At 35.7% G+C, this 16723-nt stretch overlaps 1 pseudogene; it reads right to left on the reverse strand.

Annotated features, from left to right (window-relative positions):
- Positions 1 to 7998: 7998 nt before the first annotated feature.
- Positions 7999 to 16723, reverse strand: part of LOC140604494 (COP9 signalosome complex subunit 3-like) — a 60244-nt pseudogene continuing 51519 nt past the window's right edge.

A 16723-nucleotide genomic window follows, 5' to 3' on the forward strand; every position in this document is an offset into this window, starting at 1 on the left:
TTTGAAGATCATGCTCTTGAACACTTCAGATACAGCGTGATGGTAAAAACCACAGGCTGTAGGATCAGAACTGGCTCAGTGACACTTGCCACTAGTTATGGGATCTCAGTGAAATTATTAACCTCTCCTAAGCCTTAGTTTTCTCATTTGTAAAGTGGTTTTTGTAACAACAGCCTTTTTATACATTCTTGTAATGGAGAAAGCAAAAAAAAATTATCTATGTATCTATCTATCTATCTATCTATCTATCATCTATCTATCATCTATCATCTCTCTCTCTATCACATATATATAAAGAATTCCCCAGGAGGTATATTAAAAAGTTTCTCATTAGATATATCACATAAAGATGCTCAAAAATAAAACAATATTTTTTGTTAGATCTTAATTTACACCCATTTAGGGTATTTTGTACTTTCATAGATACCTTGGTCAATTCCCTGGAACTGAGTTAAGTGGCTAATTCTGGCTGTGATAAGCTGTTAATCAACAAAATGTTTGACAAACCAAAATCCCAGTACTCTCAGAAATATATCCATTACTACAATGTCATTGAAAGCAGGACCTGGGTTGTCTTCATCATGATAATTCTAGCAGCTAAAAATGCTATAAACACATAGAGCTCAATGGATATCTACTAACTTGAAATGATCTGACATGCTTGATAATAAAATTGTTTACGATAGTAGAAAATATGAGGTGCACACAAATATTGTTTTTTATCATGTACCATTAAGATAAATTCTTAATGGAAACTGAAAGCAAGTAACCAAGAATGACAGATTGTCTATATTGCTGTACAGACACATTTAGTTGCTTGCCGAGTAGGTATAAGTTAGCTTTTATAAATCAGAAAAAAATGTTTTTGCTCTGTTTGTTATTAGTGGAAAATAAATTCTGTTAGTTTTCCCCTAATGCTGTTTATGGCACTCTAGCTGTCTGACATGATTTTTTTGAATATTGTTATTGTATTTAGAAATGGTACAAACAGGGGCCCCTGGGTGGCTCAGTCGGTTGAGCATTTGCTTTTGGCTCAGGTCATGATCTCAGGGTCCTGGGATTGAGCTCTGCATTGGGTTCCCTGCTGGGTGGGGAGTCTGCTTCTCCCTTTCTCTCTACTGCTCCTCCTGCTTGTAATCTCTCTCTCTCTGTCAAATAAATAAATAATCTAAAAAAATAGTACAAACAATTTAGAAAGAGTTCATAGGAATTAGAGGTGGAAGACAACTATCCAGCTTTTCTTGATTTTTTCTTGTGGTCTTTTTCACAAATAACTGGAATTCTCTTTTTTTTAAAGCTGTATTGTATAGGTTTCACAAAATTAAATAAATAAATAAATAAATAAATAAATAAATAACACTTATTAAAGAGGAATTGAGACTGACATTTAACAATTTCATAAATTTAATTTGGAAAGTGTTATTAAGTGAATTAAGGTACATTATGTGTAGTTTTTATTCAGAAATGCTTATATCTATCTATATTCATCTTTAATAATTATGGTTTGATTAGCATTTCAGTGTATCAGGTAGATATGACCTTCAACTTGCTGATCTAGCTTTTGCTTTTCCTATGTTAATTTATGAATAATTTACATTTGGCCCATGGGCATTTTACAATACACAATGACATGGATATCTTGATAAATTGCTAATTAACAATTTTATCAGCAAACTCTCTCCAATGCAGAGTAGATGTGCCTTAGGAACTTTGTGCTTTTAACTATTTTTGCAGAGAGTAGTGAAGAAAAGTAAATTGAGAAATGGTAGGTTTCTATAAACTACATGATGAATGGTTTGAAGGTCAATTCAAATACTTTCCAAGAAAACAAATACCCCCTTTTCTTCTTAAAGACATTAATGCATTGTTTTCTATTCCATACATGTGGGCTGTATAACTTTACTGCTGATGATTTCAAGTGGTCTGAAAAGTTATCAATCTAAAGACAATATTCTTACAATAAAAAAAGGAGTAAAAACATGTACAAACAGAGGAAAATGCAACTGAAGCACAAATGTCTATAGGAAGTACTTGTAATAAAATAGAAATTTGTCTTTAAAATAAGTGTGGTATCTATTACCCAGTTAGAAAATATTTTAAAAATTGATCAGGGATGTCCACTCTCACCACTGCTATTCAACATAGTACTGGAAATCCTAGCCTCAGCAATCAGACAACACAAAGACATTAAAGGCATTCAAGTTGACAAAGAAGAAGTCAAACTCTCCCTCTTCGCCGATGACATGATACTCTACATAGAAAACCCAAAGGCCTCCACCCCAAGATTGCTAGAACTCATACAGAAATTTGCAGCGTGGCAGGATACAAAATCAATGCCCAGAAGTCAGTGGCATTTCTATAGACTAACAGTGAGACTGAAGAAAGAGAAATTAAGGAGTCAATCCCATTTACAATTGCACCCAAAAGCATAAGATACCTAGGAATAAACCTAACCAAAGAGGTAAAGGATCTATACCCTCAAAACTATAGAACACTTCTGAAAGAAATTGAGGAAGACACAAAGAGATGGAAAAATATTCCATGCTCATGGATTGGCAGAATTAATATTGTGAAAATGTCAATGTTACCCAGGGCATTTTACACGTTCAATGCAATCCCTATCAAAATACCATGGACTTTCTTCAGAGAGTTAGAACAAATTATTTTAAGATTAGTGTAGAATCAGAAAAGACCCCGACTAGCCAGGGGAATTTTAAAAAAGAAAACCATAGCTGGGGGCATTACAATGCTAGATTTCAGGTTGTACTACAAAGCTGTGGTCATCAAGACAGTGTGGTACTGGCACAAAAACAGACACATAGATCAATGGAACAGAATAGAGAACCCAGAAGTGGACCCTCAACTTTATGGTCAACTAATATTCGATAAAGGAGGAAAGACTATCCACTGGAAGAAAGACAGTCTCTTCAATAAATGGTGCTGGGAAAATTGGACATCCACATGCAGAAGAATGAAACTAGACCACTGTCTTGCACCATACACAAAGATAAACTCAAAATGGATGAAAGATCTCAATGTGAGACAAAATTCCATCAAAATCCTAGAGGAGAACACAGGCAATACCCTTTTTGAACTCAGCCACAGTAACTTCTTGCAAGATACATCCCCGAAGGCAAAACAAACAAAAGCAAAAATGAACTATTGGGACTTCATCAAGATAAGAAGCTTTTGCACAGCAAAGGATACAGTCAACAAAACTAAAAGACAACCTACAGAATGGGAGAAGATATTTGCAAATGACGTATCAGATAAAGGGCTAGTTTCCAAGATCTATAAAGAACTTCTTAAACTCAACACCAAAGAAACAAACAATCCAATCATGAAATGGGCAAAAGACATGAAGAGAAATCTCACAGAGGAAGACATAAACATGGCCAACACGCACATGAGAAAATGCTCTGCATCACTTGCCATCAGGGAAATACAAATCAAAACCACAATGAGATCCCACCTCACACCAGTGAGAATGGGGAAAATTAACAAGGCAGGAAACCACAAATGTTGGAGAGGATGCGGAGACAAGGGAACCCTCTTACACTGTTGGTGGGAATGTGAACTGGTGCAGCCACTCTGGAAAACTGTGGAGGTTCCTCAAAGAGTTAAAAATAGACCTGCCTTAAGATCCAGCAATTGCACTGTTGGGGATTTACCCCAAAGATACAGATGCAATGAAACGCCGGGACACCTGCACCCCGATGTTTCTAGCAGCAATGTCCACAATAGCCAAACTGTGGAAAGAACCTCGGTGTCCATCAAAAGATAAGTGGATAAAGAAGATGTGGTTTATGTATACAATGGAATATTACTCAGCCATTAGAAATGACAAATACCCACCATTTGCTTCAACGTGGATGGAACTGGAGGGTATTATGCTGAGTGAAATAAGTCAATCGGAGAAGGACAAACATTATATGTTCTCATTCATTTGGGGAATATAAATAATAGCGAAAGGGAATAGAGGGAAGGGAGAAGAAATGGGTAGGAAATATCAGAAAGGGAGACAGAACATAAAGACTCCTAACTCTGGGAAATGAACTAGGGGTGGTAGAAGGGGAGGAGGGCGGGGGGTGGGGGTGAATGGGTGACCGGCACTGAGGGGGGCACTTGACGGGATGAGCACTGGGTGTTATTCTGTATTTGGCAAATTGAACACCAATAAAAAATAAATTTATTATTAAAAAAAGAAAATATTTTAAAAATTGAGAAAATCTTAAAGGAAAGTAGGCACTGTCATATTCTGCTAATGAATTGAACAGTAGCATTTTGCATTAGGTAGTACTTTGGCTTTATGTAGTAATAATCATTCTAAAATCATGCATACTTTTTGACCTAATAGAGACACAATTAGGAAATAAGGTCTAAGGAAATAACCCTAAATTCAAAAAATGCTTTATTAAAAAACATGTTTATGAAAGCGTTATTTATAATAGAAAAGAATCAAGTTAATTTTCCATCAAAAGGAAATGATTATTTTTGATGTTTCCATACAGTGGAATATTATAAACTCAAAAAAAAACTATAATGTGGAAAAATACTTAAAATTACATTATATGAAAATAAACTGTAAAACTCTACTCAACAATGTTATAATACATTTCTTTTGACAGATTGAAATATGGGTTGCTTTTTTCTCTTTTCTATTTTTGTGTATTCATGGACTATCTTTTAATCACTATTTTTTTAAATTCAAGAAAAATAAATTACAGAGTTCACTACAATAATCTATTTGGAGTTATGCTCTGGACTTTTTCACGGTCCAAGAAATTATGTCATGAAAACCATGATTGCAAAGTCTGCTTTCAAGGACTCTTCAGAGTAAGGGGCTCTATTAAAAGATTCTTTGGCTTGCCTAGTCTAAGGCAGAGGAAACAGCATTTGTAAAAAATCCTTGTACTGGTTAGAACTCTTTAGGTATGAAGGATTGAAAGAAGCCAGTAGCCAGGAGAGCTTAGCTTAGAGAGGGTTGAGCAGGTCCAGTATCAGCAGATGAACTTCTCAATATATGGACAAGCAGCAGATCATACTTGCCCTGTTCATCATCAGGGCCACAGGAAGATTTTGAAAGACTTGGAAAGAAAAATGACATGACTAATTAGAACATTGACTTTAATTCTTTATAAACATGCTCTCATTTTCTTTTTTTCTGAATATAATTTCTACATTAAAATATTCTTTTTCTCTAGGGCACCTAGGTGGCTCAGTTGGTTGATTATCTGACTTTTGATGTCAACTCAGGTCATGATCTCAGGGTTGTGAGACAGAGTTCCTCGTGGGGCTTAACACTGATCATGCAGCCTGTTTAGAATTCTCTATCTTCTTTTCCCTCTGCTTCCCCCACTCATGCATGCTTTCTCTCTCTCTCTCTCTAAAAAAAAAAAAAAAAAAAAAAAAAAAGAAATAAAGAAAGAAAAGAAAAATCCTCTTTTTCTTTCTTGATATTGGTAATGTGTGTTTTCTTTTTTTTTCCTTTGGTTTGTCTTGATAGCAGTTTATCACTTTTATTAACTTTCCCAATGAACCAAATTGTGGCTTTGTTAATTTTTCTGTATTGCATATTTTATCTTCTATTTTGTTGACCTATGTTCTTATTTACAAGCATTATTCTACATTTTCAGGCTAGATTTCCTTTCCTAGTTTAGCAAGATCAAGTTTAGATCACGTTTTTTTTTTTTTTTTTTTTTTTTTAGGCATTTATTTTATAATATATGCAATTAAGTGTTAAATTTCTTTCTAAACTCTGCATTGACTGCAGCTTGCAAGTTTAATGGGTTATGTATTCTATGATATTCAATATAAATATTGTTTAATTTCTTCTTTTGACCCTTGGAATTTTTAGAAATATGTGCTCTAACATCCAAGAGTATGGAAAAATTTTAGTTGTACATTTGGCATTTGATTTTTGTATTATTGTGTTAAATTCATTCATAGGATTCTCAGTATAAAATTTGGTATAAAATTGTCCATCTTAATATTTCCATTTATTCATTTTATAGAATCCAATTATCTGGCAAATTTTTCAACTTTTAATCTATTTCTCATCTTTTTATTTTTTTTTCTTGAATATATTAATTAAAGTTATTTTGTCCCAGTCTGATGATTTTTAACACTTCAGTTTCTCCAGGTGCATTTTTATTCTCCTTCAGTATTCAATTATATGATCCTTTATGTTGGCAAATAAACAATATTTTTATAACCGAAATACTATAAATTTTAAAATGTAGACAAATAGAGAAGGGGGCTGATCACCTTAAAACTGAGCTGAATTAAGCTTAGGTTTCCATTTTATTAGGACCTAGTTTGCGTCTGGTTCATTTCTTATGTTGGCTCCTTGCCTCTAAGGCTTTTGACACAGGCCTAGCTCATGTTCTTGTATGTTAGGCCACATCCAAAATTGCGGATAATTTCCAAAAAATGTACTTGCAGATAATCATCTCACCTTCCAAGATTAAAGACTATCCTGGACCATAGTTCCTCTAGTGTATGTTGCTTCCACAATTTTCCCATGTAATTAAAAATTATCATTTTATTATACATTTTATTTGGCTTTTTCCCCCCACTTGTTCTTAGTAGTAGCTTGATCTGTCACAAACTATTCCAACCAAATGCAGAAGTACAGATTATTTTATTTTCTGACATTTAACCTGCCTGTAAATTCTGATTTTTCTAAATTTAATTTGAGATTTCTTTAGAATAAATATGCAATGGAAACAAGGATGTCTGCTCTCACCATTTCTATTTAATATTTTACTGAAAGTTCTATCCAGGGCATGTAGGCAAGAAAATGAAATAAAAGTCATCCAGATTGGAAAAGAAGAAATAAAATAATCTCCATTTTAGAATATCCTAAGTAACCCACTATAAAGCCATTAGAACTAATATAGGAGTCAATAAGATTACAGTATATACAATATCAATATACAATAATCAATTGCATTTCTGTATACTAGATTAATCACTTGTAAAATGAAGTTAAGCAAGCAATTCCATGTGTAATAGATCAGTAAGAATAAAATACTTAGGTATCAATTTAACAGAAGTGAAAAATTTATACACTGAAAATGACAAAGCACTGTTGAAAGAAATTAAAGACATCTAAATAAATGAAGATCCATCCAATGGTCATGAGTCAGAAGAGTTCGTACTGTTAAAATGGCAATACTCCAAGTGGCAATAATGCCCTGCCTCAAATATGTCCACGTGCTAATCTCTGAAACTGTGAATGTCTCCTTATATAGAAAAAGAGACTTTATAGATATGATTTAATTAAAGATTTTGACAGAAAGAGATTATAGTGGATTATCAAGATATACATAGTATAACTGTATGGACCTTATAAGAAGGGCATAGGAGGAGTCAGAATCAAAAGATAATGAAATTGTTGAAGCAGAGATTGGAGGAATGAACTTTGACAATTGAAGAAGAGGCCACAGACAAGGAATAGAGGCAACTACCAGACAATGAACAGGCAAGGAAACAAACTCTCCCCTCACTGTTTCTAGCAGGAGCCGGCCCTGTGGATATCATGACATTAGCTAAGCGAAACTTATTTTGGATTTCTGACCTCGAGTACTGCAAGGGAATAAACTAGTGCTGTGGTCAACCACTATGTTTGTGGTGATTTGTTAGAGCAGCAATTAGAAACTAATATACTCCTCAAATTCGTCCACAGATTCAATGCAATCAGTATCAAAATTGAAAGCATATTTTTACTCTAAAACAAAAAAGGTAGATTTAATGCAAGAATAGAATGAACCTGAGGATAAATAAATCCACAACATAATTTAAAGTTTGATTTTTTTCCTTTCTTTGTAGAAAGAATGGTATCTGAAAGGATAGGACTGAAGATGTCAAAAAAAAAAAATTGTCCAACATCCAGGATTTGAAATACTGTTGATCCTCCCTTGCCAGTCTTCTAACACTCACTACTGGCCAAAGGTGATGGTTTTACCTTTGTTTAACTTGGGATGCATGTTAGTTTCAAGAGTAACTGGATGGCTTGTTTACTGATTTAACCTTCTGTCATCCTCTTTTGCACAGTTTGGGTACTCACTGCAATCTCTTCGTCCATGGTTTTCAGTCGCTTATCGAGGTCTATGTATTTCAATGTTATGAAGCATGGTTGGACTCTATATTATATTCTGGAAGGGGTCATTATAAAAACTGATCATAGGGGTGCCTGGGTGGCTCAGCGGTTGAGCATCTATCTGCCTTTGGCTCAGGGGGTGATCCTGGTCTGGGATCAAGTCCCACATCGGGCTCCCTGCATGGAGCTTGCTTCTCCCTCTGTCTGTGTCTCTGTCTCTCTCTGTATGTCTCTCATTAATAAATAAATAAAATCCTTAAAAAATGGATTATAATATTCTTTTGATTAACACTGGCAAAAATTTCACCATCTTCTATCATGTGTAATGGATATTTTTCCATCTCTTGAGGTCCAGATTGCACACAACTTGCCTTATTACTAAAGTAATGTTTAAAAAGTCTTTCTGAGCCTTTCAGTATTCTTTTAAAGGGATGAAACACTTTCCTTCTCCAGTCCTATGATGTTATCCTAAGTAAAAATTTCATTGCAAATGTTGACTAGGTTTCAAAATTCTGAAAGGTTAATTGTTTGAATACATTTGTGCTAACTCATGGCAAGCACTGCTAAGGGACTTAATGAATTTACCCATAATCTGAGATGTATTTTTTGGTAGCTATTGTACTCTGCCAAGTTGTATCAGAAAAGCTAGAATACATTTTTTTACATGACTCCAACATGACGTGACTGATCACCATGGCAGAGGTGAGGTTAGCCTGTTTGGAGAACTAAAATGGTCTTTAGCCTGGTGTAGATTATCCTTTCATAAAACAGTATAGTAAAAAGTTCTTTGCATTATATAGGTTCCTGTTCTAGAGTGCACATTGAGATTTTTATTTTTTTCAAATATGGAGAGGCCAATAGATCAGGGGATAATTGCCATTGAAAATATTATTGCTAAATAGCTCCCAAGAGGAGGAGACACATGGAGAAGCACCATGGTTGCTCAAAGCCTTTTTTCTGGTTCTTGGAGGAAGAAACAAGCAAAATAAAGCAGGCAAGCTAAGCAAGCTTAGGAATAGATAGTTTGAATAATTTTGGTAGACTCCGGACTATAGCAGTGATGCCTAGTTGTCCCGTACCTGGATCTGGGGTGATTTAGGTCAGGGTATAGTGTTCCTGACTGCAGGAATCTGAAAATGAGACAGAGGTATAGCTGGAGGGATTGTTTGGTTTGCATATCAGATGCATGTTCACAGGCAAGCTGTTAGCTGCCTCTAGGAATTAGCTAACCCCTCCCCCAGTCCATGGGACCCCTTAAATGGTCAAAACATCATAAAATACAGAAAACAAAATGCAGGACTAGTAGAGCTCTATTCTTTTTACAGATACCCATAATATCTATGTCAAGATATGGAGGGGCACACGAAAGCATTTTGCTTGCAGGCAAAGCTGGCAGAGATAAGTATGTATTGAAGTTAGTTTATATTCATCTGAAGCTTGTCTATTGCAGCCTTACGGATGCCAATTCTTCCCAGGGGCTGTTTGCTTCCACAACTGCATTTATTAACTGGCTTGAAAGCCCAGTGAAATTATTTGTTGCATATTGATATGTTCCCCATTACAAGTACTAATGAAAAGCTATGCCTTTAAGGGACACCTGAGTGTCTCAGTGGTTGAGCTTCTACCTTTGCTCAGGTCATGATCCCAGGGTCCTGGGATCAAGTCCTGCAACGGGCTTCCTGCAGGTGCCCACTTCTCCCTCTCCCTGTGTCTCTGCCTCTTTGTGTGTGTCTCTCATGAATAAATAAAATCTTCACAAAAATACTTAAAGAAAATAAAAGTTATGCCTTTAAGAATCATATTTGGAAACCAGGAACACTGGGCATAGAAAACTTTGCAAACAAAAAGGCAAGGACACCCATGAAAAGTTCTAGGATATCCAGAGTCCCAAATATAGTGCTCAGCTACAATGAGTTACAAAAAATTTCAAAAAAGTTCCTTATTCTTGTTTATCAGTTCATGAGGTTGAATCATTTGCCTTTGAGCTGAGAACTAACACTGTTCACAAATTGAGGGCAGACACTGTGTTTTCCTCAGAGTAGCCCAAGTGGCAGAGGCAGCTTGGCCAAGAAGAGGTGGCCACTCTGGAAGGGCCACAGTGAATCACCAGAGGGCCTCCAGACTTCTTACAGAAATTTATAAGCTAATTCAAACATCTATATGGAAATGCAAGGGACCCAGGATGCCAAAATAACTTTCAAAAACAAGAATAAATCCTGAATTAAAATCTTACTATGAAGCTACAGTAATCTTGGTGTGAAGATAAATTTACAGATCAACAAACAGAACTGAGAATTAAGAAATAACCTATACATATATAGTCAGTTGATTTCTGAGAAGGATGTCAAGACCAATCAGTGGGTAAAGCATAATTTTCAGCAAATGGTCTTAGACAACTGAATATCTGTATGCAAAAGAATAAATTTGGACCCTCTACCTCACATTATTCACAAAAATCCACTCCTAATATATTATAGACTTGAATGTAAGAGCAAAAGTATAAAAGGCTTAGAGGAAAACATAGGTGTAAATGTCTATGCCTTGGTTTAAACAGTGATTTCTTAGAAATAATACCTAAAGCACAAGCAACAGCAACAACAGTAACAAAAAGATAGACTATATTAAAAATAAAAACTTAATTTGCAAATGATAATGACAAGTAAGTTAAAGGACGACTTGGAAAATAAGAGAAAATATTTGAAAATTACATATCTGATAATGGACTTTGATATATCTATAATATATAAAGATCCTTTACAACTCAATAATAAAAATATAACTGAATTTAAACATGGGCAAAGAACTTGACTAGACATTCCTCTAAAGAAGATACACAAATGGACAATAAACACAAAGAATTGTTTATCATCAGTAACAGTTAGGAAAATGCAACTTAAAACCACATGAGATACTAATTTGTACCCAATAGGGTGGTTATAATCAAAGAGATGGGCAGTAATGGGTATTGACAATGATGTGAAGAAGTTTGAATCCTCCTTATTCACTGCTGGTAAGAATATAAACTGGCACAGTCACTTTGGAAATATTTTGGCAGTTCCTCAAAATGTTTAGTAGTTACCATATGATCTGACATTTCCATTCTAGGTGTATCAGTAAGTAAAGTATAAGTAAAATATATGTCCTCACAAAAATGTGCAGGTGAGTATTCATAGTAGCATCATCCAAAATAGAAAAAAAGAATGGAAAGCTCTTAGATGTTCTTCAACTAATGAATGGATAAATAATGTGGTGTACCTATATAGTAGAATGTTATTTTACAATAAAAAGGAATAAGGTACCAATACATGCTACAATATGGATGAAAACATTATGGCAAGTGAAAGGAGCCAGTTATGAAGGGCCACATATTCCATGATTTTCTTTTTTTAAAAGATTTTATTTATTTATTTATTTTTAGAGAGAAAGAGAGAGAGCACAAGCAGGGGGAGGAGCAGAGGGAGAGGGAGAAGCAGACTCTGCACTGAGCAGGGAGCCTGAGGCGGGGCTCAATCCCAGGACCCTGAGATCATGACCTGAGCTGAAATCAAGAGTTGGATGCATAACTGACTGAATCACCCAGGCGCCCTTCCAATATTCCACTTACAAAAAATGATCAGAATAGATGAATCTATAAAGACAGAAAGTATATTAGCCTACTGCCTAGGGCTGGGAGATGTGAGGGAGGAAGGATTATAGAGTGAATGCTATTAGATATGGGTTATTTTTGTGTTGATAAAAATGTTCCAAAGTCAGATTGTGGTGATGACTGTAAAACTCTGTGAATATACTAAAAAACATTGAATTGTAAATTTCAAATGGTTACTCTTACTGTGTGTCAATTATATAACAATGAAGATGATAAAAGAAAAGTTACCCAAAAATGCAGTGGAAATTAAAGTATGAACGCATAGTGTTGTATTAAAATTACATCACAATAAAATACTTGAATTATACATAGTAATATTTATGTGTGTTTTAGATCTACTACTATTTATTTAAATGTACAATCATGAGCGTGACAATTGCTTACTGATCCAATTTCCATAACTTGCCCAGTGTCATTTAAGTTTTAAAAGAACCTAAAATGAAATCACTGAGTCCTTCCACATTTTTCTGCCAGACATGATGGTAAGCAGAGTTAAAGATGATCTCTTTCACAATTGACAGGAGATTCTGATCTACTTAGAAAAATCACTGATGTTGCAAGAGCATGCTCCCTCAAGCCTAGTGATCTATTGCTGTAGAAGTGTAACCAACCAATCATTCTCATAGCACACCTGCCTGAAAAGTACTTGGTATGACTCATTTCTACTTCTGAGTCCCATTTTTTCCCCCAATAATCTAACCTCTGTTGCATCCAGTGCTAGAAGTATAGAAATAATGATACACAATAGTAGAAATGTATATGATATCATTCCTCTTTTGGTCTTTGGGATTAAAAATGAGAAATGGAGGTAATTATGAATCTTCAAAGTGTGCGGTAACATCTAAAGCCAAGGAATATGAATATAGATAAAATAATTACTTTAGTTATTTATAGTTTTAGGTGCCCACATGTGGCAGAAACTGTGTAAAATTACATGTGACTCTCAAAGCAACTGGGCAAAGGTATGAATGAAGAAACCAAAACCCAGAGAGGCTAAGCATGATGCCTAAGTCTCTGCAGTTAACAAGCAATTCATACACCCAAAATAAAATAAATCAACCCAGCTCATGTGCATATATGTAATACATATAAAATACATATATGCATACTATATATATGTATATTATGCATATATCATATATACTATAACTATTTATAGTTGAGTATCATAATAAACAGCAGTTAACATTTCACATCAGTTTAGAATTTTTGAACTTTGTTCACCAGGGCTCAAAGACAGTAAGTGGCTTGGTCCAAGTTAATAAGGTAGTTTGAGTAGAAACAAGACTACACTCAAATTTAAGGCTTCTGTTGAAAAGGTATTTAAAAATATGTCAGGGGATTCCTATAGTATAACTCCCTACACCTGATGAATACCGAGATTTCTGTTTCAGGTCAAGGAGCTGGAATCCTTTGTTAACTTTCTTCTTTCCCCTCTCGGTCTTTCACTCTAGGTGTTTGAATTGTGAATTGCATTAATAGACATCCACTTTGATTTTCTATCTCTTCCAATTTGCCCCTCTCTTATCCAGAAGCTGATCACTTTAGCTGTGTGTATATATTCAAGTGCACTGGGAAGTTGAATAATTATGCATTGGAATTAGAACCCCGATTCTTTGGGGAGGTCGATAATAATCTAATCTGACCAACCGATTTTTTTTTTCAAAATATCCACTGAGCATTTCTATTCAACTCTCTGCTTCACTTAAGTGATACAGATTTGAAACAAGCTATGACTGCCTACTTTATAAAAGTACTTCCTCTGAACCTACTGCTTCCATAATCTAAAAGGAGCCAACTTTCAGAGAATTTCTACAGTGATGAACTCTACCAATTTAAAAGAGAGTACAGCAGTGTCAATGAGAAAAGGAGGAAAAAAAAAAAAAAGAAAGTGAGGAACTCTTAGGATTTATGAATTTTATATTCAAGGTTTTTACTGTTCTTGCTATGTTGGCTCACTTTTTTCTCCCTTTCCTGTCCCCAGACTCCCAACCAACATAATGCTGCATTGTTACCCGTTTGATACATACAGTATTTTTACATTCATTATAGTATTACAGACTATGTTATTTTAAATACTTTCTTTAAAAAGCAGCTCTTTTGTGTCCTGTTATTTTGCCTGCTTTAATTTCACTCTTTCTTTTTCTTTTCTTTTTAATGGTTTTAGTAGTTAAGTCTTTCAAGGGAAAGGAAGTGCTAGTAAATATTGCCAATTTCAGTATCTTACCCTCCTGGACACAGTTGGCCAGGGGTGGACATGTGACCCTACCTAGGCCAATTTAAAGTTCTTTTTTGAGACTTTTCTAAATGGAGCTGGAAGAAAAGTGCATTTGCCCCAGGGTTCTAGGGAATTTTGGCTCTCTCTACAAATACTGCTCTCCCTAAAGCCCTTCTGAGGGAGCATTACATTCCAGCCCTCTGTTCAAGGTCATTGCTTCCTCAATTCTCCCCTCTGCACTTTGCTGTAGCACCAGCCTCAGCAATTTCCCTCTTTATTGGATCATTCCCATCGCTATGTAGACATACTTTATTCTTCCTCTTAAATATCTCTTAGCCCACCTCACAAGGGGCTCCTCTTTATAGTGAACTGCTTTGAAAATGTTTGTATTCGTTGTAACAGATCCTTCTTCTCCTATTCTCTCCTAAATTCTCTTTAGTCAGTTTGCTTGACCACTCTCATCAGTGCTACCAAAGAGAAGTTATTCTTGACTCCTTTTCTTTTTCTCACAATCCACATCCAAACCATCAGACAATCCAATTTGTTCTACCTTCAATTATTTCTGCAATGCAATTGCTCCTCAAGCTCATTAATCTGGTGCAAGGTACCATCATCTCAAACTCAGAATATGCTGGATGCAGGCCACCTAGTCTCCCTGCTACTATCTGCCCCAGCACTTACAGAGTTTGGGCTCAACACTGTAGCAAAATGATCTTGTTAAGTAAAAACCATATCCCTCCTCTGCTCAAAACCCTCCGGCAGCTTCCCACCTCCCTGGGAGTAAAAGCGAAAATCCCAGTTGATGGTTTACAAGGCACTACAGCATCTGTGTCTCTCCTAAGCCCTCCATTCTCTGACCTCACCGGCTGCTGCTCCCATCAGCTCCCTCCCTCCAGCCACACCGACCTCCTGCTGCTCTGCCAATAGGCCTAAGGTGCTTCTGGCCTGAGTTCTTTGCTCTCTGCCTGGAACACTGTTCCCTCAAATAGCTTCAGAGCCAACTGTCTCATCACTTTCAAGTCTTCACTCACAAGCTGCCTTCCCAGTGGGACTTTTTGAATTAGTTTGCTAGAGCTGCCGTGACAAAGTATCACAAAACGTATGGCTTAAACAGCAGGAATTTATGGCCTGGCTGTTCTGGAGGCTAGAAGCCCCAAGTCAGCAGTATTGGTTCTTTCTGAGGGCTGTGAGGGTGGATTATATCCCAGGCCCTTCTCCTTGGCTTAGAGATGGCCATCTTCATGTTCATGGGGCATTTCCCTGTATCTTCACATCATCTTCCCTCTGTGTGTATCTCTGTGTGCAAAGTTCCCCTTTCTTTAAATCATATTGGATTAGGATCCACCCTAACAACCTCATTTTAAATCTCTATAAAGACTCTATATACAAATAAAGTAACATGGGAGGTGCCGAGGGTTAGGACTTTAATATACGCATTTGGGAGGAGACACAGTTCAACTCGTAACACCTTCACTGACCACCTTCTTCAAATTACAACCCCATTCACTCTTTATCATCCTTCTTATGGCACCTATCATTTTACAGTATACTATAAAAGTATATCCTCATCCCCAGGAAGATAGGACCACTAGTAGGTCCTCGATAATTATTAATTAAATAACTTCACCTATCTGAATCCATTATATCTTCTTCATCCAGAAATGATTTTCTTTGGGACAGTAACTAAGTACCCTTTCAGTCATCAGACTCAAAGGCCAAAAATGCCTGACTTGGCTGCCTAGCTCCTTCTGTGGCTCTACCAAATCTGAAACTACCCAGAAAATTTTTGACTTCGTCCTAGGAACAACCATTGCCAGGAACTTGATAATTCACTCCTAAAATGCCTTGAAAATATAAAATTGATTTTGCATTAAAGTTAACTTTCTGCTAAGTTTGACACTTGGGGTTTATACTTGATAGCCATACAAAAAGAGATCCTTTTCTTTTCATCTCTTTTGTACATAATACATTGCAAACACGCAGGCTTGTTTGTTGATAAAATGGTGACTCTTAGGATGAAGAGAACCAGTCATAATCAACTTTCTTGAAATCAAATTCTGGCTCAACTATACAATCATGGACAACTTTGCCTAAGTCCTGTGCACTTGGTTAAATGAGTAAGAGATTCCAGCAAAATGGTAGGAATTCCAGAAGGTCCTTTTCTCATTTGTGTTTCTCTGTTTTTGGATGAATATCAAATCTCTGTGAGAATTATGTGGATATCATTGGTTTTAATTTACCTGCTCAATAGGGAGAACTAGTGGTTCAGATAATCCAAAAGAATATCATGAAAATAACATAGTGTAGCTTTAAAAATATTGAGAACAAACATTCATTGCTACAATAGACGAAACTCATTTGCAAATCCCCAACACCCTCAGCTCTGTCCTATATTTACAATAGACAGGGAAGAGAGGGGAAGGAGCTTATTTACTTAAAAGGAAGAAACAACTACTAACATACATAACAAGTCATTGAAAATAATAGAGTATTATGAGGCAAAGTATAATATCAATAAATCTTTAAATAACTGCTTTTGTGGACAATTTTTTGAAGGATATTTGTGTTTAGAGAGCAATTGTTGCATGGAAATATAAACTACATGTAGTGTTATATAATGTGTACCTATCTTGTCTGTCCAGAATCAAGACTATTTTACAACATGAGCATGAAACTATCATCTCTCTATTTGTGAATGTAACATTCAATGAAGATCTTTTTTTTAAAGATTTATTTATTTATTCATGAGAGACAC

Source organism: Canis lupus, chromosome 15, assembly GCF_048164855.1.
Source record: "Canis lupus baileyi chromosome 15, mCanLup2.hap1, whole genome shotgun sequence".
NCBI classification, from domain to species: Eukaryota; Metazoa; Chordata; class Mammalia; order Carnivora; family Canidae; genus Canis; species Canis lupus.